Here is a 24,825-nt window from a genome sequence, read left to right as displayed (position 1 = left end):
ATTGTGTCCAACTACAGCTAAAAAACTTTAAAAAAAGCAGAATGATAAAATTTAATACTGCAAAATAGTGGATAAAAGAATGAGAGAAAATACCAACCATTGCTAGTGGTTACTTTTGAGTTGTGGTTTTTATTGGTGGTTGTTATTTTCCCCTTCCTATTCAGCTGTATGTTTTATAAAGGACCTCACTTACTTTTAGTATCATGATAAAGACTATATATAAAGTTAAGGGCTTGCTTCTGGGTTCAAATCCTGGCTCTTCCTCTTAATTATGTCAAACTACAGCTTAAGGCAAAACTCAAGCTTTTGGCTGTTTATATGGCTTGAGAACTAGGAATAGGTTTTATATTTGTGAATGGTTGAAAAATAATCAAAAGGGAGAATATTTTTTGGCATGTGAAAATTATATGAAATTTAAATTTCATTGTCTAGAAATAAGGTTTGGTTGAAACACAGGTATGCTCATCCATTTCTGTACTTTTTATTGCTGCTATTATTCCACAAGGCCAGAGTGGCAGAGATTGTGTGGCTCAAAGACTAAAATATTCACTACTTGGCCCTTTACAGAAAATGTGTTCTGATCTGAGTCACTGGACATGTGAATTTGGGGAAGTAAATGTGTTCTCTGTGCCCCAGATTCTTCATGTATAAAATGAAGCGGATAATGCTCTTTTTAAAGGATTTTTTTTAGAGAGAGGGAAGAGAGAGAATGTTTTAATATTTATTTTTCAGGTTTCAGTGGACATAACGTCTTTATTTTTATGTGGTGCTGAGGATTGAACCTAGCGCCCTGCGCATGCCAGGTGAGCACGTTACTGCTTGAGCCACATCCCCAGCCTGCCTTTTTAAAGGATTTTTAAAACCTGAGTTACTGTACTCAAAAACACTTGGAATAGTTCCTGACACATAATTCAACACCATTCAAACTTTATGCTTTAGCCCTTTAATGCTTCTTACTGACGAATAAGACTTGGGAATTTTCATTAGTTCTTCCCCATAATTACAAAATGCTATAATTAGTAGTCACTGTGTTACCAAAGGCAAGAAGCCCATTTGGAAGTGATTGAGAGAGGTATGGATAAACAATGCATATATGTGGAAAGCTTCCATTGCAAAATTGTTGGAAGAAACCATTTGCTGCAACCTGTTATAACCTCCATGAAATTGAGACCCAATCTAGCTTAAGGTCATGACTGATCTTTACTTTCTAGGAGGAAAGAAAAATCTTCATTTTACCATTTATGATTATAATCGCAGGAATTTGACTTAAATGCCTTCCATTCTTTGTGTGGGTTAATAAACCTTTAATGCCATCCATTTTTGCAGAAATCTTTTAAAATGCAATAACCTAATGTGTTTTTTGCCCATTGGCTATGGAAAAAAAGTCTGAAAAGAGTGCAAAAACACTTGAGAGCATATCATTGTGCAAGTGAGGGCACTGAGTACAAGATACTGATCTGCCTGTGTTCTCTGACGACACCAGCAACAAGCAAATCTAAAACCTAAGTAGAATAAATTGTACATATAACCATGATCCTGAAATGCCAAAACAATGGTCACATCCAGAGAAATTTCAGTTAATATGGCATGGCTCCGAGGCTTGTACTTAAAGAGCTCTCAGAGTTTTCTTGCAATACCAGAATTAATGACTCTTGATGCCTAGTTTGGAAATAGAAAATGGAATCAGAAATGAGGTGTAAAGGCCCTCTCAGCTTTACGAGACGTTTAAAATCCTTCCTCGGTCATGTACAGTCCTTGCTCAATAAGAAATACCTTGCACCAAGGATTCTAAAGTTGTCCCTTGACCCCTCTGATCTGTTTGAATCACAGTACCCCTCAAATCTTATTTAAATATTGAAACCATTGTGGGACAAACCAATCACTGGACTTTTTAGTCTAGTCATTTTTATATCCTATTCTAACCTCCAAGAGTTGGCTTAAGAAGACTAAGAACCTATGGACCATATGTGCACCAGCTCATTAAAGAGAACCCAAATTCAAACCACTCCATGTTTATTAAAAGTATAAAGTTAAGGGGCCGGGGTTGAAGCTCAGCAGTAGAGCACTCGCCTAGCACGTGCAAGGCCCTGGGTTGGATCCTCAGCACCACACAAAAATAAGTAAAAAAATAAAGGCATTGTGTCCAACTACACCTAAAAATTAAATGTTAAAAAAAGTATGAAAGTTTAAAAAAATGCAGGGTGAGGGATTTTTTTCTTTGCCTTATGTATATATGGTTATATAGTGAGGACACTCTTTTAGTGACAACATTTCCAAAAGGAATAAAATGGATTTTAAAAAATTGTGTATAATGCTTGGCTGATGCTAAGCACAATGTATTATATGTTACAGTATATGTATATGTATTATAAATTACAGTATAATTTTAATTCCCATAGCTGTCCTCTTCTTTGAAGAACATTTTATGTATTATGCATCAACATTTGTCTATTCATCTTGAAGAAGTTTAATAAATAAGTAAACCAAATAATATCAATTTAATAAACATTATTAATATTAAAAAAGTCAATGTATAAAATAATTTATACTAAATATACATATTTATATATAAATGCATGAAAATGTAATTCTAGGGGGTTTACAAGCTGGGTAAGTCCAGTTAACCATCACCAGTTATTCAGATGATCCAAAAGAAAAGAAAAAACAATGAAGATGTATATTTGGGCCTGGGATGCAGCTTAGTGGTAAAGTATGTGCCTAGTATGTGTGGGCCTCTGGGTTTACATTAAAAGTGTATTTCAAATTGCAAGTACTTGGAGATTTGTTTTTTTAAAAGAATTGTCTTTTTGTAGTTAGGTTTTACTTTTCAACACTCCCTCTGAACACTAGATACCACAAAAGGCCAGCCAGAGCACTCCCAGCAGCCAGTCTGGCCATGGCCCCTGCCATCTGGATAATGCCCACCTGTTATCAAAGGCTTATGTGGCTGTCTGTGTCACTTTAGTTAAAATTCTGGGAAGCATGGGCTTGGCAGCAGGAGTAAACCAATAAAGAAGGGAACAGAACTAACCGCTGTCGGGTACTACAGCATGTAAGTACCTGTTAGGTTCTTACATTGTTTCCATTTTATCCTCATAGCAACCATTCACCTGAAGTATCAGTATCTCCTTTTCCAGGAGACAGAGTGACTTTTCCAAGGGACCTAACTAATAAGTGACAAAAGTCATAATTTGAGTCCATACCTCTGAAACCAATTTCCATAAAGAGTGGCGTTCTGGAAAGAAAGAAAGTCTGGAGGAAACAAAACTGAATTAGTACCCAAAGTGCTCACTCCATTTATGGGGAAAGCAAAGCAAAAGTGAGATAAATATAAAAAGGTTAACTAAATGGAAAAACAATGGCATAGTCAGAGAAGCAGTTTATTCATCTGTGCACTTTGAAATACTCAACAAATTTGCCATTGCTTAGTTGAGTCTGACTCTTGAGAAGTCCTTAGCCTGTCCTCTTGATTTTACTGGGAATGAATGGTTATACTGCAAGCCAGACTAAAAGGACTGTGCTCATCTCTGTCTCTGTTTTCTCCTCTGAAGTCCTCTGGTATGATCAGGTGGGTCAATTGTGTTTAAAGCTCTGTAAATTCAGGCCAAGGTTTGAACAGTTTAGGCTTCAGCGTCACAGTGTACTAGTAATTGGTTATGTAAGAGAAGGTTCTTAGGAAACATGTATTGGAATATTTAGGAATAAAGGGATGTGACATCTTTGATTTATTTCCAAATGATTCAGAAAATGAAAACAAAAATTAAACACACCATGTAAATGTATATGAGCAGGAGATAGAATACATGAGGTACTACATCAGTGGTGAATCTGTTATGACAGCTTTGTATTTTTCTTGAAAGTTTTCTATAAGTTCAAAACTATATCAAAATTAAAAGCATTTTTATTATATATGTGACTCAAGCTCTGTGACCAGAATTATAAAATTGCTGAGTATTCAATTTAAAGAACTCAGGGTTGTACCCCAAATATAAATTATCTTTAAATTTTACAATAAATTTAAAAGAAAATGGCTTAAATCACATTTTGCATTTTGACCTAACACATTTTTAGTCTTGGTCATCTCTATCTAATTATTTCGTGTATTGGCAAAATCTTAGTACTGTCTTGGCTCTTAAATCAAGTGGTAGAATACTTGGAATTTGAACACAAAGTGGATCAAGGACCTAGAAATGAGACCAGAGATGCTGCACCTAATAGAGTACATAAAAGTAGGCTCAAATCTTCATCATGTCAGATTAGGCCCTGATTTCCTTAACAAGACTCCCAAAATGCAAGAAGTAAAATCAAGAATCAATAAATGGGACGGATTCAAACTAAAAAGCTGCTTCTCAGCAAAATAAATAATCAATGAGGTGAATAGAGAGCATACAGAATGGGAGCGAATTTTTTGCCACATGCTTGTCAGATAGGGCACTAATCTCCAGGATATATAAAGAACTAAAAAAAACTTAACATCAAAAAAAAACAACAAATAACTCAATCAATAAATGGGTTAAGGAGCTGAACAGACACTTCTCAGAAGACATACAATCGATCAACAAATATATGAAAGAATGTTCAATGTCTCTAGTAATTAGAGAAATGCAAGTCAAAACTACTCTAAGATTTCATCTCTTTCCAATCAGAAAGGCAGGTATCAAGAATAAAAAAAAATAATAAGTGTTGGCGAGGATGTGGGAAAAAAGGAACACTGATACATTGTTGATGGGATTGCAAATTGGTGCAACCAATATGAAAAGCAGTATGGAGAATTCTTAGAAAACTTGAAAAACTTGACCCAGCTATCCCACTCCTTGGTCTATACCAAAGGACTTAAAATCAGCATACTATAGTAATGCAGCCACATCAATGTTTATAGCAGATCAATTCAAAATAGCTAAACTGTGAAACTAACCTAGATACCTTTCTAGATGAATGGATAAAGAAACTGTGATATATACATACATACACACAATGGAATATTATTCAGCATTAAAGAACATAAAAGTATGGCATTTGTAGGTAAATGGATGCAGTTGGAGAATATCCTTCTAAGGGAAGTAAGCCAATCCAAAAAAAAACAAAGGCCAAATAAATGTCTTCTCTGATAAGTGGATGCTGATCCACAATGTGTGTGTGTGTGTGTGGGGGGGCGCATGGGAAAAATGGAGGGGAAAAAAAGAATAACAGGAAGATGAAGAATGATTTGGGAACATCAGAAAACAAGGACATATTTAATTCTAATCCATTTCCTACTCTAGAAACAATTCATGAGCAGAAAAGGACAATGTCCTTTTCACACAATGCAACAATGACAATCAAATAACAGTTTCTTTTAACATTAGTTCTGTTACTTATTTGTGTTGCTTGCATTCATTAGCATAGTTCAAAAGAAGTCATTCTAGGTGATTTACATTCATTTACTCAATACAAATTGTGACTATTAAGAAAAAAGAAATCTGATTTCCCAGCTTCCTCTTAGGACTCCATATACTGAGGCACTGGCACTACTGAGGAGCATAGTGCCATGTCTGGCTCTCACCTCCTCATTGTACTTTCTCTTCTTTGCAGGCAAATCTTCCAGGCCCTCTGGACTCTGTTCCACCTCAGAGCACTTTCATTGGAACAAGGAATGGCCCTTGGATTGGCTTTATCTTTGCTTGGTTCTCTTAGCAGGGATATCCTAGACCTACAATGCACCTGTCTTATCAGCACACCTGTGCATCATGGACTCTGCAGTGGACACAGGTCTAGGTGTCAAGGAAGCACAGAGAGTAGGTATGTAAAAGCTCTGAACAACTGTATCTCACCTAAATATGCCCCCCACCCCCAAAGCATCTGACAGGTTGCACCTAGGATTTATTTTTTCTAGAAACACAAGAAAGTTGGATATTTTTGGAGAGTGTATCTAAAGGATATATGTATCAATTGATATTAAGTCATTGGTTAGTAGTCAGACATTATAGTGTGTTCCTGTAACCTGAGCTACTCAGGAGGCTGAGGCAGGAGGACTGTAAGTTTGAGGTCAGCCTAGGCAAATTACTGAGACCTTGTCTAAAAATAAAAAAATTTAAAAAGGGTTTGGGATGTAGTTGTAGTAGATCACTCCTGGGTTCAATCCCTAGTACTGAAAAAAAATTGATTAGGTAGATAGTGAGATCCTGGACATTGTATGGAAGGGTGAAGTTGTCATTCTGGCATAGGAGGTACTGTGGAATACCCTGATCAAGATGTCAGGTCAATCCCAGTCCAAATGGACAATTTGCTTCAAGTAGGTCCATCAGATACTCTGAGATTTTGGTGTGGAATAATATGAAATATACTTATTTTATCATTTTGTTTTTGTATATGTATGTATGTATGTATTATTATTTTTTTAAATAAAGACCTCAGAAGTCAGACTTCCTAGTTGTGATCTTCTGTTTATTTATTTAGTATTTGGGTGGTATTGGGGATGGAACCCAGGGGTGCTTTACCATTGAGTTACATCCTTGTTCATTTTTCATTTTGAGACCAGGGTCTCACCAAGATGCCCAGGCTAGCCTTAAATTTGCAGTCTCCTGCATCAGACTCCCAGGTTGCTGGGATTATAGGTGTCTGCTACCATGCCTGGCTTTGGGTCTAATCTAGATTCCTTACTTTTAGGTTGGGATCTTGAGCCGTTTAAGCAACCTCTCAGAGCCTCTTAGAATGTATGGGATCTACTGAGAATCTCACTATGGGATCTACTGAGAATCTCAATAGTGACATTATTGGAATGAGACCTGGTATGTACATCAAACCTAAAATTAGCTATTATTATTATAAATGCTTGATTATTTCCTGAAGAATGCATATTAGAGTCATGATAAGCAAACATCTCTTGCCCCCCACTCCAGCCCAGGTCATGGGATTCTAGGTTTCTAGCAGGGGATAATTTGAGAAGCATCATAGCATCAGGACCCAGGTTCCAGGTTCTCTCATCATTAGCCTTCAGCAGGACCTGAGTAAGACACTTAAGGACTCTGACCTCAGCTTCCTCATCATGAGCCTGTAAGACAGGTGGGTGTATAGAGAGGGCCTCATGTGTGGCATCAGGGAAGAAAGTTGACACACACGTGGCAGGAAGATGTTATTCGGTGTGACTTTGTCCTATCCTCTGGGACACCATGCATGCAAGAGAAAAGGTGATGCTCTCCCTTTCTAGGGGCAATACACAGACTCTGTTTTTCTAAAATTTGCCACAATGAAACTGAGACCTTCTTTGATTTTGCTTCTTCCCAGATTTAATGAGTATTTGTCTACTGAATCCTTTATATTTTTTATTTTTTCATTTATTGTAATTCTTCCTTAATAAAGGTTCCATAACACGAATCCCCTTATAAGATAACAGATTTGTACCCATTTGTACCTATTCACTACATTGATTACCTGTCTCCCCTGCTAGGCCATAACCTTCATGAAGGTAGGGTCATTGTTTTGTTCCTTGATGTATTCTAAGCATCTATAATAGCCCTGGTGCATAGTAGATGTTTGATAAATCTCATTTTTGTTTGTTTGCAATGCTGGGGGTTGAACCCAGGGCCTTAGGCATGCTAGGCAAGTGCTCTGCCACTGAGCCACACTATAGCCCAAATATCAATTCAATTTTTCAAAAATCCTTATAAAGTTACCAGCTTGGATATTTTTAAAAAATATTTTTTATGTATATATATTTTTTAGTTGTAGATGAACACACAGTGTCTTTATTTATTTTTATGTGGTGCTGAGGATCAAACTCATTGCCTCACGCATGCGACCGAGGCAAGCTCTTTACCACTGAGCTACAGCCTCAGCCCTTGGATATTGATTTCTAGTTGTTGACTGAGTATGAACTGACTCTTAACTTGATTCCATAACCTGATAACAAGAAGTAGCACATGGGGTTTAGGTCTGCAGTCTGTGAAATGGGTATATCCAGTGGCTCCATCCAGGAGTGTTTTGAGTCAAGGATATGTCACAGCTGTTGAAAGCATGGGTGAGAGGCCTGGTGTAAGTATGTGCAGCACATGTCACCTACATAGCAAACTGGAATTCCTCTAAATTCTCCCTTTGCTTTATTTACAGGAAGTGTGCAGGAATCCCAATTCCCAACCCTGCCTCTTTGTAGACTCCACCCAGGCATGGGTGCCAACCAAGACCAAGGATCTCAAGTATTCCAGAGCAAGGTGGGGGAATGGGCGGGGAAATGGAGATACATTTAGCCAGGGACTTCCCCAGTACCACATCACACTCACTGGGAGTCCATCCAGTGAACTGTGATAGAATACTCATCCTGGGCAATCCCCAAAATGTCCGAGAGGTTCATAAGTTAAACACCCTAGCCAGGGGAAGGGTAGGTGTGTGTGTGTGTGTGTGGGTGTAGCTCAGTGTTAGAGCTCTTGCCTAGCATGCTTGAGGTGCTGGGTTCAATCTCCAGCTCTAGGAAAAAGTTAAACATGCAACCTGGGTCACTTTGCTAGAACCTTTGGAGTCAAGCAGGCTGTTGTGATGCATGTTTTCTTTTTAAGAGCTGGGGATGCAGCTGAGTGTAGAATGCTCTTGGGTCCTATCTGCTTTGCAGACAGGGGCTTTTCTTGCTGTTTCTTTACCGGCCTTTGCATCTCAAATATTTACTGAGCCAAGCACTATTCCAGGCTCCTGGAAGCCATAAGTGCACAAAGCAAAGATCTCTGATCTGATGGGCAGAACATTGAATGAGAAAGAAAGAAACAATGATCATGCCAAGAATTTTGCTCTGGACTCCTGGGTGGGGTTGTCATGGCCTGAGATGGGGGACTGTGTAGATCTGGAAACTTTGGGAGCTTAGGAAAGTTCCCTGTCTAAACACCTGTGGAAGCATCTTTTCCATCTCATGCCCTTCTTGAATACTCTGTACAGTCCTATCTGAGCATTAAAACCTGCTCTTTAGCAGATCCCTATCATTCTTGGCACTGAACTGTGTGTTGCATCCCAAATCCTATCTCAAGAAGCTAGATTTCCAATATACATCCTGATAAACCAATCTGGAATTGAAAGCATTGTCAGTGAAGATGCATGTAGTACTTCTAGCCTAATGAAATCCTCAGCCTGACAACACAGTGCACTAGAGCCACTAGAGCTGTGGCTGTCGGCTCTGGTGATTGAGTTACAGGGAACTGGGATATGCTGCTGCTGTCCAGCATCTCCAGAAAGGACCTGACTGCAAATTGCTAGTTTGGGAAGTGATAGAAATCCAAAGAATGCATATTTCATATGATGGTAAAATTGAAAAATTATTAAATTGAGCTGGATGCAGTGGTGTAATCTGTAACCCTAGCAACTCAGGAGGACGAGGCAGCAGGGGTGCCAAGTTCAAGGCCAGCTTTGGCAATTTAGCCAGATCCTGTCTCAAAAAACAAAAAGGGCTGGGGATATTGCTCAGTGGTAGAGTGCTGCTGGGTTCAATCTCTAGGACTGAAAAAAAGAAAAAGATATTGTACATTGAACTGTTCTGAGTCTGGAATATCTTTATATGGATTAGAATGAGGTGGTGGCTGTTGAGGGCACATTGCCTACATTAAATGCTCGGCCCTGACACTAGCTGTGTGACTGTGGCCAATGACTCACCCCCCACCTTTTCTTTTAACAGATGTTGTAAGAACTAAGTGAGTTCATATGCAAAGAATTTAGACTAACACAGGGCACACAGTAAGAACTATTGAGGTTAGCTCTTACTGCCTTTTTTTTTTGGAACTAGGGATATAGTTATAAATAATTATAAATTCATCACAAAACAGGTCATAGAATTTTATAAACTGTATAGAAATCTTTCAGCCTTGAGCAAAAAAGTTCTGATAATGTCCTGGACTCCTTCAAATTGGCCTATGGTAGAGCACTTGCCTATGATGCACAGGGTTCTGGGTTTGATCCCCACCACTGCAGAAAATAAAGTAAAATGAAACTGTCCTGGTGTGTGGAGGGCTGCATGAGGATGGCAGGAGAGATAACATGGCCCTCAAGGGCACTTGCTTGAGTTCACTCAAGGATACTCCAGAGGAAAAAGGGGTGATTCCAGGAAGAATTAGTAATTCACATACTGGAAGTATGAATTCCAAGAAACCAGACACTGGGCCATTTTTCCACTCTTTCATATAATGGGGGCATTTTTAATTTCATTGTTTCCTTTCTGCCTCTCTTTAATTATAACGTTTGTTATCTATTTGTGCCGGGATTAGCTTCAGCTAATTTTATTGAAAATTTGTTAAATTGAGGTGGGTGCAGTGGTGCACACCTGTAATCCTAGCAAACACGAGTCATAAATGCATGCATTTAAAATAGAGTTCACTCTATTTATCTTAAAATAAGTTCCTTTCTCTTTTAGTTATAAAACAAAGGCATTTTTGTTATATTTGCCGAGTAGGATATCTTATTTGTACTTGATCTCTCAGTGAAATTATATTTTCTCCCACCAAGTTTATGAATTTCTGATTTCATTTGCAGAGCAAAACAAAAAACTCAGATTCTAGTCAAAGAAAAAATGTCTCAAATCCACATTGGTAAAGTCATGATTCTCTTTGTAACTTTCTCTGTTTGGTTTTTCTTTTCCACTCATCTCTTGGACTTTCTCAACCCCTTCTCTAAATTATTATAATTCCAAGCCTGACTTGATTCTAAAGGCACTTTGTGTAAATAAATACTGGATAGTGATTATTTAGAACCAGTGGCACAGTTACAATATACAGAGAGCTGTAAATAATGACCCATGGGTTAATGAAAGTCTTGCTAACAATAGGGACTGCACTTCCTCAGTCCACTGGCTCACTGAAAATCACTTCTTGTACCCTGATGACCTTATATGACTCCCAGATGAATTCCCCAGATTGCAGGGAGTGTTTGATGGAAATCCAAGAATTTGATTTCCTGACAGTCCTTATTCTGATCCTGAGTCTTAGCTGTCCCTTGACCCCACACTGACCCAGCCTTTCCTTAATGAGACAGGGTCTCATTAAGTTGTCAAGGCAGGACTCAAATTTGCAATCCTCCTGCCTCAGCCTCTCAAATCGCTGGAATAACAGGTGTGTGCCACCATGTGATGCTCTGCCCACACCTTTTATTTATTTTTTAAATGTTTTATTGATTTTATTTTTTCTAAATATATGACAGCAATGGAATGCATAATAATTCTTATTACACATACAGAGCACAATTTTTCATATCTCTGTATATAAAGTATGTTCACACCAATTCATGTCTTTATACATGTACTTTTTCTGTATTATAATTTTTAATACACATATATACCATAATTTTTCATATTTCTGTTTGTATATAAAGTATGTTGACACCCAGTTCAAGTCTTCATACATGTAGTTTGTATAATGATGTCTATCGCATTCCACCATCCTTGCTAATCCCCTGCCCCCTTCCCTTTCCCTCCCACCCCTCTGCCCTATCTAGAATTCATCTCTTCCTCCCATGCTCCATGATCCCAACCCCACTATGAGTCAGCCCCCTTATATTAGAGAAAACATTCCACATTTGTTTTTTTGGGGGATTGGCAGACTTCACTTAGCATTATCTTCTCCAAAGCCATCCATTTACCTGCAAATGCCATGGTTTTGTTCCTTTTAAATGCTGAGTAAAATTCCATTGTGTATATATGCCACCTTTTTTTTTTGCCCACACCTTTTATTTTTATTTTTTTAAAATTTTTTATTTTTTTTAATATTTATATTTTAGTTCTCGGCAGACACAACATCTTTGTTTGTATGTGGTGCTGAGGATCGAACTTGGGCCGCACGCATGGCACGCGAGCGCTCTACTGCTTGAGCCACATCCCCAGCCCCTGGCCACACCTTTTAAATGGCCTGTGTGGCTCCCCTTCCTCTACTCACCCTGGGACTGTGATGTCCCCAGGTTGTCCTCTTCCTTTACCAGCGTTTTGTCACCAAGGGCTTTTCAGAGGAAGGGAATTCTCTGTCCAGGATTTTCTAGAGACAAGATGTTAAGTTTTCAAGATCATTTTTAAGAACCTGTAACCCCAGAAGAACCAGTGGAGAGATGCTAGGAGACAAGTCTGAAGATGCAGATGCTTACACCCATATTTGCACACTCCTTATTGGATGCTTCCACTTGGATAGTCTGAACCTGGAATCAGACCCCACAAGCAGGGTCCATTCCTGTTTTATTTCTGCTGCACATTGCAGGGCCATTCACCCTGCTTCCTAAGCCAGAACCTTGGGGAGACTCTCACTTGTTACTTTACTCTCACTTCTTACACCCAACTAGTCTCCAGTTTGTACCTCCCCTTTCCTGGCTTCCTGAAGATCCCTCCACTGCCTTCCCAGTTCTATTACCTCTTGTCACCTGAACCATTGCCATAGTTCCTTTCTCAACTTCTTCCCTCTAGCCCTTACTCTTCCAGTTTATCTTCCCATGACTACGTAAGGGGTATTTCACACATGGACATTTGATCATGCCCTTCCCCTGCTCAGTAATCTTCAGTGGCTCACTATTGTTCACAGGAAAAAAAAAAACACCAAACCCATCCCATTACTTTTTAATTCCCCACATGATTTGTTCAGTCACAAGGAATACCTCGTGGTCTCCATATCATGTTAGACTTCCCACAGTACTTTGCACAGGCTGTTTCTCTGTGTGCAACAGTGCTCCCACAGCTCTTGACTCCCCCTTTATTGTCCACATGCAATCTACCAGGTGCACAGTCTCCTGCTGTCCTGACTTCCCTGGGTGACACAGGCCAGGCTCTGAAGATCTGCCCAATTACCAGGAGCACTCACCTAGGTCCACATCCTGAGCTTCATGCCCCATTATGCTGCTTCCATTTATATTGTAGTGAGGCTCTAAGGTCCTTATGTGGTTTACAACAGGCAGTGGACTTACTCTGTATAGATAACCCAAGCTAGAATAATGAAGGGAACAAAAGGAAAGTCCATACACCAAAATTTGATCATTCAAATCTTTGTAAGGTGAAGGTAAATGAAGAAGTTACAGGAGAACTCAAAAATCATATGGTGGTGCATGCCTGTAATCCCAATGACTCAGGATCTCAAGTTCAAGGCCAGCCTCAGCAATTTAGTAAGACCCTGTCTCAAAATAAAAAGGAAAAAAGTCTGGGGATGTAGTTCAGTGGTAGAGCACCCCTGGGTGCAATACCTACTACAGCAAAAGAACAAAACAAAGCAAAAAATCTCACATAGGGGATTCATCCCATTTAATTTCATCTGTGTCTCTTATTTCCCTCTTACATGCGGAGATTAATTTGTGGCTGTGAGGATAAAGAGAGCAAAGTAGTAGTATACCTTGAGCTAAATGCACTTTATTGCAATTGTCTACTTTCTTTATTTCCTCTGATGATCTATGAAATCCTTGAAAGCAAAGAGCCTAGCACTATGCAGGGTACTATGTAAATTCTCTGCCAGTGTGAGGCAGTACTGCTTTTTCTTGTTAAGAATACATTTTTTAAATAGTTCTACAAAATAATTAATGGGTAAGAAAATGATTTCTAATAATTGTTTTTCTTTTTTAAGCACTGGGGATTGAATCCAGGGATGCTCTATCACCGAGATACATCCCAGCCCTTTTTATTTTTTAATTTGAGATAGGTCTCACTAAATTGCCCAGACTGGCCTAAAACTTGTGATCTTCCTGCGTGAGCATTTCAAGTTTCTGGGATTACAGGTGCATGCCCCCATGTCTGGCTTCAAACAGTTCTTTAAAAATTATTGACTATGCCTTTGAGTAAACAGCATCTACCTTGTATTGATATTCTTCTGATACCTGGAGAAAATAGTGCATAATAACAATCACTTCTGTGCTATTATCTACCAGGTATTTTTCTAAATGCCCTTATCTCTTTATTCCTCAGAAAAGCCTGACTCCCTTATTCCCACTTCAAATTCAAGGCAGCTGAATACAGGTGGATTAGTTATCCTGCCAGTCCTTGTTAGACTCTCATTCAAATCCACCAGACAAGATGGAGTCCCCCACCCCTGTGGGCTTTTAACTGTGAAGAGCATTTTCTCTCTTAAACTCACATAATACCTCATTTAATCCTCACAACCACCCTGAGGCAGGTACTATTATTGTCTCTCTTTCGGAAAAGGAAAATGAAACTCAGGGGTGTCAAGTACAGTGGCTCAAGTTGTTTGGCTAATAAGTGGCAAAGGCAGAAATTGAGCCCAAGAAGACAGACTCTGAAATCCAAAGTTTAACCCACGGGCATGATGGTTTTCTCTGGATACACTCAGTTACAAGTAGTGGAAACAGATGCTCTTTGACTTACAATGGGGTTATGAAAGAAAAACCAAGGCTTGCCTTTGGAGAAAATGCCCGTTTCATGAGATAGCTCTGCATATTTATAGAGCCGGGGGTGGTTTGACAGTTGAAACAGTTTAACAGTTTAACATTTTTTTTGGCAGTTGGCCTGGCGTGCATTCTAATTGGTGGGTAAGGATCATGTGAGCCAGCAGGGCTCACCATTGGACGGCAGGATCATGTGAGCCAGCAGGGCTCACCATTGGACGGCAGGATCATGTGAGCTAGCAGGGCTCATCATTGGATGGCACTTCTTGGGGGATGAGGAAGTTAGTCTTCGGAGCCTGGGGACTCCCAACAGGTTACATCCCAATAAGCCCAAAATAAATTGAAAACATCCTAAGTAGAAATGCTTTTTTTTTAAATCACACCTTGCCTACTAAACTTCCTGCTTAGCAACACAGCACACAGGAGACAGTTGTTTCCCTTTCTGATTATGTGGCTTCTCTGCTCCTTCCCAGCCTCCTGAGAGGATGGTACTGCATGGTTCTAGCTTGAGAAATAATCTGATTTCAAAATCAAAAGTACATTTTCTGCTGATTTGGTATTGCTTTTCCACCATTGTAAAGTAAAACATCCCAAGTTGAACCTTGGCAAGGTGCGGACTTTCTGTACAACCAGAAACTAATACTTGGAATCAGTCACCAGTGAGGGAGCAGGTAAGGGAGCCTGGCTCCAGGCTACTGAGAGGGGCCCCTCAGTCCTGCAGCGGTGGGCCTGGGGGTATTCGGCCTTATGTGTGAAAAGGTGAAGGTCAGGAGGCACCAAGTACCCCACAAGTGCTTCACAGAGGGTGAGAAGGACTGGTCAGCTGCACACCATTCAGATCTTTTGGCCTAGTTTAGGGGTCGAGGACACACAGCTTGCCCTGTGTTGAGGGAGGAGAGGACCTGTGGCTTCAATTTAGAGTGGGCCCTTAACCCCTCTGCCTCTCATGGGCGGGGGTTAGAGCATTTTATGAGTAATAGTTCATAAATAATAGTTATTTCTGCATTAAAAGTTTGACCACCTCCTTAGTGGAGTTTGTTTTCTGTGGTACTGGGGACTGAACCCAGGAATGTTCTACCATCCCTAGGAACCACACTCCCTTTTTAAATTTGAGACTGGGTCTCGCTAAATTTCCCAGGCTGACCTCCAACTTGTGATCTTCCTGCTTCAGCCTCCTGAGTAGCTGGGATTACAATTAATCTTATATAAATGCACAAATCCTAAATTCACACATAGAGAAATGTCCATTATAGCATTAATAGTAATAAAAAAATTTGAACAGCTTTTGGGAAAATGGTGAATTATGGTACAGTCACATCATGAAATAATAACAGAAGGGTTAGGCACATTTGTAAGAACTGATAGAAAAGAATTTTGCAAAGTATGTACGGAAAAAAAGGTTCAGAACAGTGTTTGTACCATTATCCTATTTGTGAGTGTATTTGGAGATGGTGTGCATATGAATATTAATCAAGATTTACAACAGGAGTACCTAATTAAAATGTTTTGGGGACTAAACAGAAAGCGAAAGAATAAATGTGGGGACAGAACCTAAGAAGAGCTAACAGGACCTCATTTTAAAGTATGGAATTGTAAAAAATTTAAAGATTAATTTCATGTCAATATCTTGATGTGGGAAGGAAACTGCCGGTGTTTGTGGCTAGACCAGCAGAAAATGCATTTTTCCCGCAGTGTGCGTCGATATTAGGGAGCTCTCCCACCATATATACTAAGATCCCTGGGTGTTCAAGTCCCTTATATAAAATGGTACAATATTTGCTTATATTCTATACACAGACTCCCATATTTTAAATCACCTTTTGGTTACTTAAATACATAACACAATGTAAAGTTATGTAAATAGTTGCTATACTATGTTGTTTAGTGGAATAGTGACAAGAAACAGTCAACATGTTTTGAAACAGGTGCAATTTAAACATTGTATGTGTGTGAGTGTGTGTGTGTGTGTGTGTGTGTGTGTGTGTGTTTTACAGGAGATTGAACCCAGGGCCTCATGCATGCTAAGAAAGCACTCTACCACTGAGCTTCAACCCCATATCCCTTGCCTTTTATTCCTTAGTTTTATACAAGGTCTGGCTAAATTGACCACCAGAGGCTGGGTTCAAATTATAATCCTCAGCCTCCCACAAATCTTTTTTGATATGTTGTGGGTTGAATGTTTACATGCAGAACCCCCAAATTCAGAATGCCAGACTATAAAGCAAAAAGAGGAGTTATCCTCTTAGTGGGGAAGCCATTGGGAGATTTTTTTCTTTTTTCTTTTTTTGGTACTGATGCTTGAATCCAGGTATGCTTTACCCTGGAGCTACATCCCAGTCCTTCTTATTTCTACTTCTTCTTCTTCTTCTTCTTCTATTTTTTAAGGCTATAAAGCTTTAATATTAACAGGTTAAAAACAAAATAATTAACAATAAGCCAAACAATAGCAACAAAGGCAGACAATAAGGAGAGTGCTGGAGATGTAGCTCAGTGGTAGAGTACTTGCCTAGCACATGCAAGGTATTGGGTTTGATCTCCAGTGACATGATTTCCCAGCTACTGAACCACATAGCCAGCCCACTGATACCTGCTGAGAAGCTGCAGTGAAGCAGCCATGGAGCTGCAGAACAGTGGCTTGGGAGGGCTGAAGCACAGGTAGTGAAGCCTACATGTGCAGGGGCCATGCAGAGCCCGCCATGCCAACATGAGCCTGAGGCCCAGCTAGCCAGGGCTGTGGCAAGCCAGGATGCACTCACCTGTTGTGCTTAGGCATTCCTGCCTGGGCCTGTGTGGGCATCTGGTCCACACAGCACTGCCGCCTGCAACACCAAGCATTCATGATGAGGTGATATCAGCCTCCCGCTTCCCAACAAGCTGGGAGAAATGGAAGTGGAGCAGGCCTGAATGGGACTGCAAGGCTAACCAGTAGCACTGGTACATTTCCAACCCTGATTAGCATAAATTTGGACCCATAGCATTGACCCCAGTGCTATATAAACCCCTGGACTAGTATCCTCATATGGAAAACCTGCTATCAGGTCCACTCTTGCCTTGTGAGATGTCTGTTTCTATTCTTAAATAAATCCTACTTTTTTTCACTCTTGCCTTCCATTCTGTGAATTTCTCTCTTGGTATCTGTGAGATAAGAACCTGGAATGATGTTGTCTGTGAGCTGCTGTGTCTGCTGCAACACTGGACTATGGAGAACATAGTCTACTGGGTTTTTTAAAATATATTTTTTTAGTTGTCATTGGACCTTTATTTCATTTATTTATATGTGGTGCTGAGAACCAAACCCCAGTGCCTCACATGTGCCAGGCAAGCACTCTACCACTGAGCCCAAGCCCCAGCCCAGCATAGCTCACTTTTAAGGGCTGCAATACATTTTGAGGCTGTAGCGGTCTGCTGCTTATGCAGACACCACCAGCTCCAGCAGAAGCAGAGAAATCTTGGTTTCACCAGCAACACACACACACACACACACACACAAAGATTATGAAGGAAAACAATACTAAAATGTAATTAGGCATTTAAAAATTGTGATACAACAAATTAATATGCTTCTTATTGATTATATTAAATAACAGACTAGTGATCCTAAGAACTACCTTAATTTCAAAATACTAACAAAATTAAAAAATATTTTAGAAATATGAGAAAACTGTAATGTAATATGAAAATGTCTGTGATTTCTCTTGGTGAAAAGCCACGGGGATTACAATACTACTTTATTCATGAATGAAATACTAAATTCCAGCTGGAGATTAATGAAAATAGGATACATTCAAGTCCATGGAGCCCCTCAGTGAAATCAACTAGTGTATAGATAGGAAGCACAAGGGCTCCCGGAGGAATCTCTGGGACATTGTGGCATTAGGTAGTTGGAGCAGAGGTGGAGAAGCTCAAAGGACACAGAGAACACTCCAGCCATCAGGCAAGAGAGGACCAGGAGAGAAGAGTCAAGAATTTAAGATAAGAAAATGTCCTTGGGAGGGAGCAGAGCACTGCATTATCTACAATTCCTCTTGGGGTTAACTATGTATGTGGTCTATTTAGATTCTTCTCTACTGGATCATTCTCAGTGTTCTTTCAGTCATTTAGTTAATATTCTTTTTGAACTCAAATAATACACCAAGCAAGGAGTTCTAGGATCGGGGATTCTTATCTCTGCCAGGCATTCAGTATTCCTGGATTTAATCCTTGCAATAGCCCCACTATATATACATTATTGTTACTCCCGAGACATAGAATTGAGGCATGAGAGGAAATGGATGGAGCCTGGGTTTGGATCTAGCTGAGTCCTATATCTGAACCACCTTCCTGTAAACAAAACAAAGGCTCTGTCCTCCTGTGGCTTTTCTGTTACTGAGTCAGTGACCCATGAGTCCTCTAAACAGAAGTCAGTTCTATAAATAAAATTATAAACAAAATCTCAGATTCTCCCTTGCCTGCACACTACCTCATGTCCCATGTCATGTCTCTATTTCACTGTTGTTCCCCGCTCCTTTAACAGTTTGACTAAAAAAAAAAAAAAAGGTTGGTGCTACTCTTGTGTCTTCTTACTCTCTGCCTCACCCCATGCAAACCAGCTCAGACTTTCCTACTTCTCTCAAGCTGCTCTTGTTAGAGACCCCCAGGCCTCTGTTTTGCAAAGCCCAGTGGCTGCTTCTCACTGCTTATCTCTCAGCTCTAGTCCACTTTCTGGAAACCTGTCTTTGACTCATCATTCTCTTGGTTTTCTTCCTTCCTCACTGCTCTTTCCCAGCTTTGATGGCCTATATGAATAATAGTTCTCACCAGAATCATTCAAATCATTGTTGAAAGAGAAAAAACTAGTCTGGGCCCCCCTTAGTAATTTTGAATCAGAATGGGTGGTCTGGGTATCCATTGTCCCACTATTTTAAAATAAATTGTAGAAGTCAACTTTTTTTGGGGGGGTACAGGTCAAAGTTTGTTTTTGACTTTACAAATTACTTTTTTCATAGATTTTTAAAATTACCATTTCAATATTAAAATTTAAAAATTACTTTTAAGATAGAAATCATTCAACAGATATAACAAATAAGTTCATGGTATTGTGCTAGAATGTGGTTAGTGCTATGGGGAAAAAAAAAGAAAAGTTCAGTAGAAGATGTCGGGTGTTGGGAAGCTAGGGACAGGGTGGCTGGGATCTGTGTCTCTAGGGTGGCCCCCCTGGGTACAATCGTCTCTTGGTATCCTAGATGGGTGGGGATTGGTTTCAGGACTCACTGTAGATACCAGAACCTGAGATGCTCAAGTCCCTCACATAAAATCTCATAGTTTTTGCATAAAACCTATGCACATCCTCTCTTATGCTTTAAATCCTGTCCCAATTATGTACAATATCTTATACAATGTAAAAATGTCACACAAATAGTTGTTATATTGTCCTAACTAGGGATAATGACAAGAAAGTTTATACATGTTTGGTCAGATGCAATTTTTTTCTAATACTTTCTTTTCTTTTCTTTTCTTTCTTTCTTTTTTTTTTTGGTACTGGGTTTGAACTCAGGGCCACTCAACCGCTGGGCCACATCCCCAGCCCTTTTTTATATTTTATTTAGAGACAGGGTCTCACTGAGTTGCTTAGTGCCTGGCCATTGCTGAGGTTGGCTTTGAACTTGTGATCCTCCTGCCTCAGCCTCCAGAATCACTGGGATTTCAGGTGTGTGCCACTGTACCTGGTATCTAATACTTTCTTTTTAAAATTAATTAATTATTTTTTTCTAATATTTTTGATCTCTGATCAAATCTTTGCATGTGGAACCCAGGGAAATAGAAGGCCTGACTACATCTATGGTTGAGAAGTCACTGGGAAAAGCTATTAAAAACGCCCTAAGGCAGGAGCAGGAAGGTGTAGGAAGAGCTGCAGGTTGGTCAGGGAGGAGGAGCTGCAGGTAGCAGGCAGAGGAGGAGGTCAAGTCTGTGGAGGGCCCTGCAGAGTGTGGCATGATTGCACTTTCATTTTGTTTTGTTTTTGCTGTGCTGGGATGGAACAGAACGCAGGGCCTTGCACATGCTAGGCAAGGGCTCTACCACTGAGCTGCACCTTGATGTACATTTTTAAAATGTTGCTCTGCTGTTGTGGAAAACTAACTGAACCCATTTCTTCTCAGTAGATGTACTTCTAGGGCCACCTTCTGCTTTTGATTAGCTTAAGCAAACCTAATCAATTCTAAATACTGGCCCTGTCAGGCCTTGTTAAAGGTGATGTCAGATCTTTATTGTCCCCTAGTAGCCCTCATTTATCTTTATTTTGATCCATGTCACCCTCAGTTTTAAACTTAGTATTCCTGGTGGGTTCCAGTTAGGGCTTATCCTTTTCAGAAAAGAATTTATTTTAATTTATTACAGTACATCTGTTTCTTATGAATAATAAATTTTATGCATGTTTATAAATGTGGCTTTCCCATATTTGTTTTCATCCACTCCTGTAGGCCTGATAAATGCTGTAGGAAAACTTCATTCTGACAGTATAACTAAGGTATAATTTTATTATATTTTCTTAACCTCTGTCACTCAAGGAGGAAGCAAAATAGAGTTTATGTGGCTGGAAAAACAAGGTGGCAGAGATTTATTTATTATGTCATACTGCAAGAAGATGTTAGTATTTATTGGACTAAAATGTAAAGGTGTAAAATGGTCTCTAATTGGAGCCTGGTTGGTATCATGTGCCTAGGAAGGTGGAGCCTTAGAGACTGTTCTGATTTAAAAAAACAAAGGATAAAGTGTCAAAGGGAAAAGATGACATTGGGAAAAGAGAATTCTCAACCTTAATCAGAAGAGACCAGTGGCTGAGCTCTCTGGCTGATCCAGGAATTAATACCTTATCTATGGAGTCAGACTTGAATTCCTAAGCACATCCTCCCTGATTATTTACTGCTGTTGCAGCAAAAAGGCAGATAATTTTCAAGAGCTTTGGAATCCACTCCCCACCCTTCCACCCTCTGAGACAGTTTCTCAGTCTGTTGACTAGGCTGGTCTTGAGCTGAAGTGATGGTCTTTCCTCCCGAGTAGCTTGGACTACAGGTGTGCCCCATTGTACCTGGCAATTGGCCTTCTCTTAACTCACCTCTGTGCTGTCTTCAAATTATTGCCTTTACCTGTCTGAAGTTTTGTAAAACTTATTTGTCCTTAAGGTACAGGATATACTGAATTGATCCCTTTAGTATATTCCATAATACTTTGTATTCACACAAATGGTTCACTTAGTAAGAGCCTATGATCTCCCAGGCCCCACAGACTACTGTTGTAAGTGTTTCATTTATTCTTATTAATGGTATGGTACAAATATGGCTCTTAGTTCATTTTTCAGATGAGAAAAGTGAGGCCCAGAAAAGTTAGGTATGTGCCTTATATTACAAATTGTAATAGAGCCAAGCTCCTAACCCCTTCATGAATGGTTTTGGACATATTGTTATTTGTTTATACTTCTGATATTTCCACTGGGTGATGAACTTCTTGAGAAAACAGGGCAAAGTTATTTTGTCTTTAAGCTCTCTACAGTTCCTGGAATAGCCTCCTATGCATAGGAGGGGCACAGTAACTATGGGGTAGAGTGAATGGTACTCACGGTGCTACATGCTTCTACTTGGAATTTCCAAGTTATTCACACCCTCCAACAAAGAGTAATTTAATAAAAATTGTGAAAGAAATAAAGGAAAGCAAATGATTGCCCCAAAACTCCGTTCATCTTGGTTCTAAAGCTAAGTCACAAAGCAATGAAGAAGGAGACACATCTATGGTGCATGCCGGGGGGTGGGTTCCCTTGGGAAGGGGTTCTCTAACATCGGATTAAAGAGTCCTTCATTATGAAGTTGTGTTGAAATACAGTCCCAATTTATAGATTAAAATGCTACTAATACTGGCAAGGTGCTGCAATTTGGTTGCCTGGAGATGACAGACTTTATTAATCCAGTAATGCTCAGTATTGTTTACTGAAATTGGATCTGGGAGGGGCTTCCTTCCTTCCTTTGTCCTTCCTTCCCTTCCTTCTTCTTGCACTGGGGATTGAACCTAGGGGTGCTTTACCACTGAGCTATATACCCAGCCCTTTTATTATTCTTAATTTTGAGAGAAGGTCTTACTAAGTTGCTAAGGCCGACCTTGAACTTGTGATCCTCCCGCCTCAGCCTCCCGAGTCACTGGGATTTCAGGGATGCACCATCATTCCTGGCTCTTTGATCTTCAAGATCAGTGAAAGGCTGGGAGAGTTCTCCATGGCATTTACTCCATGTGTGCACCAGCAGTTGTAAGTAGCTGCCTGCAGGTATTATGGTGCCAACCTTAATAGAATCCTTGTCTTAAATTAGCCAGGAAATTATCTCTGCTTTCCTTTATAGATTTGATATATATGTATGTATACATTCTTTGTTTTGCTTGTATTTGAAGTTTGTAGGAATGGTATCATAACTGCCTGTATTCATCTGAAACTCGTTACTTTTTTTTTTCTCCTCAACATCACTTCCTAGATCCAATTTTTCCATGTTGAGGCTTGTAGCTATCATCCAGTTATTTTTATGCTCCCTGTTATTCAATTGTGTCCATTTACCACGTTAGTTTGCAGCCTTCTGTTGATGGACTTTTGAATGGGTTCGGTACTTTATACCAGGAACAATGCTGCTAAGAACTTCTTTGAGTGTTTTTGACTGGGTGAATAGCATGTGCCTGTAGTCCCTTCCTTTGTGAGGCAGGAAGATCACAAGTTTGAGGCCAGTCCTACTTAGTGAGAATCTGTCTCAAAATAAAAAATCAAAAGGGCTGGGGATGTAGCTAAATGGTAAAGCATCCCTGAGTTCAGTCCCCAGTACCACAAATAAAACAAAACAAAACAAAAACACCTCAAACCCCCAAAGAAATAAATTTTTGGAGAAAGGGTACAAGAATTCTTAGGGTATATATTTAGAAAAGAAATTAATGTAGTTCAACTTTTCAAGATAGTGCATGATTGTTTCCCACATTTGCAAATATGGAGGGGGCAGGGGAAGGAAGAAGGATGGAGTGAGGCGGGTGGGGGTAAGTGGGGACAGAGCAGATTCAGGACATTTTAGATATAGGCAGACTCTCTAGAGTGGGCCTGAGCTGAGCGCTGAAAAACTGAAAGACTGGAGCAGCGCGGGAGGGGAAATTAGTAATGCAGCAAGAGAAAACTGGGAAAGCCAGGTTAAAGCACTTTATTTCATTCAATGTGATAGGAAGCTACTAGACGATTTTAAGGTGGAGTGGATGTGATTTGATTTGTGATTTATAAGTAATATTCTGGCTGTTCTGTAGATACTGGGTTAGTGCTGGAAGTGGAGGAACTTAGAGCCTATCCTGTCAGTTCAAGAACCTGGGAACCCAGCAGTGCTGAGTGCTGGGAGCAGCCTGAGTTGGGGGCTAGAGAGCAGGTACATGTGGTAGGGAGAGGTACCCACTGTAGCAGCAGACATGGGCTGAGAAGAAAAGGCAAGCATCAAGGCTAACTCAGAGTCCCTCAAGCCTATTCAAACTCCCTCCTAATTTCTTCTCAAGTGTGCATGCCATTTTCCATTTCACTACCCTGATCTCATTATCTCTCACCTTGACCATGACTACCTCTTCCCTGGGCATCAAGCCTGCCTTCTTCCCCTCCCTTCCTCAACCTCCACATGGCTGAAAAGATTATTTTTCTAGGGGCCTGGGTGTGTAGTTCAGTGGTGTAAGGCTTTGGGTTCAATCCCCAGCATGTACAGACAGACAGACAGACAGACAGACACACACACACACACACACACACACAAAAGATAAGTCCTCACCTCCAATCAATGACTTTTCCTAAACAAAACTAATATCATTACTCCTCCTTAAAATTCTTAGGTGAGTCCCTAAATGCCCTTAGAGCAAAGCCATTTTTCTTTGGGATAGGGAAAGGATTTATAATATTAAATATATTTAATGTTATATGATATATATAGAACCCTCATTTAATCCCTTCTACAATACCATGCAAAGTGATTATCCCTATTTTATGGGGAGAGTGGCTGAATTCTTTCCTCCCTCCCTCCCTCCCTTCCTTCCTCCTTCTCCTCCTCCTCTTCCCATTCTCCTATTTCTCCCCTCTCTCCCCTGCTCTGGCTCTGAGGATCCCTTCATTTGGGCACCTGAGAACTCTGGTCTCAGAGCTCCACTTTGACTATCCCTGCATTCCAGAGCCCACTCTAATTCTTGCTACTTCTCCCAACCCTGCTTCCCTCTCTGCTACCAACAGTGTTACCTGGAGCCAGGTCTGAGGGCTTTTGAGAACTGCTTTTTTAAAAAATATTTTATTATTAGTTGCTCAAAACATTACAATGATCTTGACATATCATACATTTGATTCAAATGGGGTATGAATTCTTATTTTTCCACGTGTACAGATTACAGGATCACATTGGTTTTATAGCAGAATATAATTGAGAACTACTTTTTACAGATTCCAGATTCTCCTAGATGGGTTGCTATTTTTTTAGGAATCTCATGAACTAGACTATAAATACTGTT

General features: G+C 39.9%; 1 protein-coding gene across 2 annotated transcripts in view; it reads right to left on the bottom strand.

Annotated features, from left to right (window-relative positions):
- Nucleotides 1-24,825, bottom strand: part of LOC110597334 (solute carrier family 28 member 3-like) — a 122,930-nt gene that overhangs the window by 93,492 nt on the left and 4,613 nt on the right. For both annotated transcript variants that reach the window (XM_078047406.1, XM_078047405.1), the window contains exon 2: nucleotides 11,874-11,969. The gene's annotated coding sequence lies outside the window, so the exon portion shown is untranslated. The remainder of the gene's footprint in view (nucleotides 1-11,873; nucleotides 11,970-24,825) is intronic.

This window comes from Ictidomys tridecemlineatus, chromosome 4, assembly GCF_052094955.1.
Source record: "Ictidomys tridecemlineatus isolate mIctTri1 chromosome 4, mIctTri1.hap1, whole genome shotgun sequence".
Lineage (NCBI taxonomy): Eukaryota > Metazoa > Chordata > Mammalia > Rodentia > Sciuridae > Ictidomys > Ictidomys tridecemlineatus.
The sequence above is the reverse complement of the archived record's forward strand: the minus strand, read 5'-3'. Positions and strand labels throughout refer to the sequence as shown.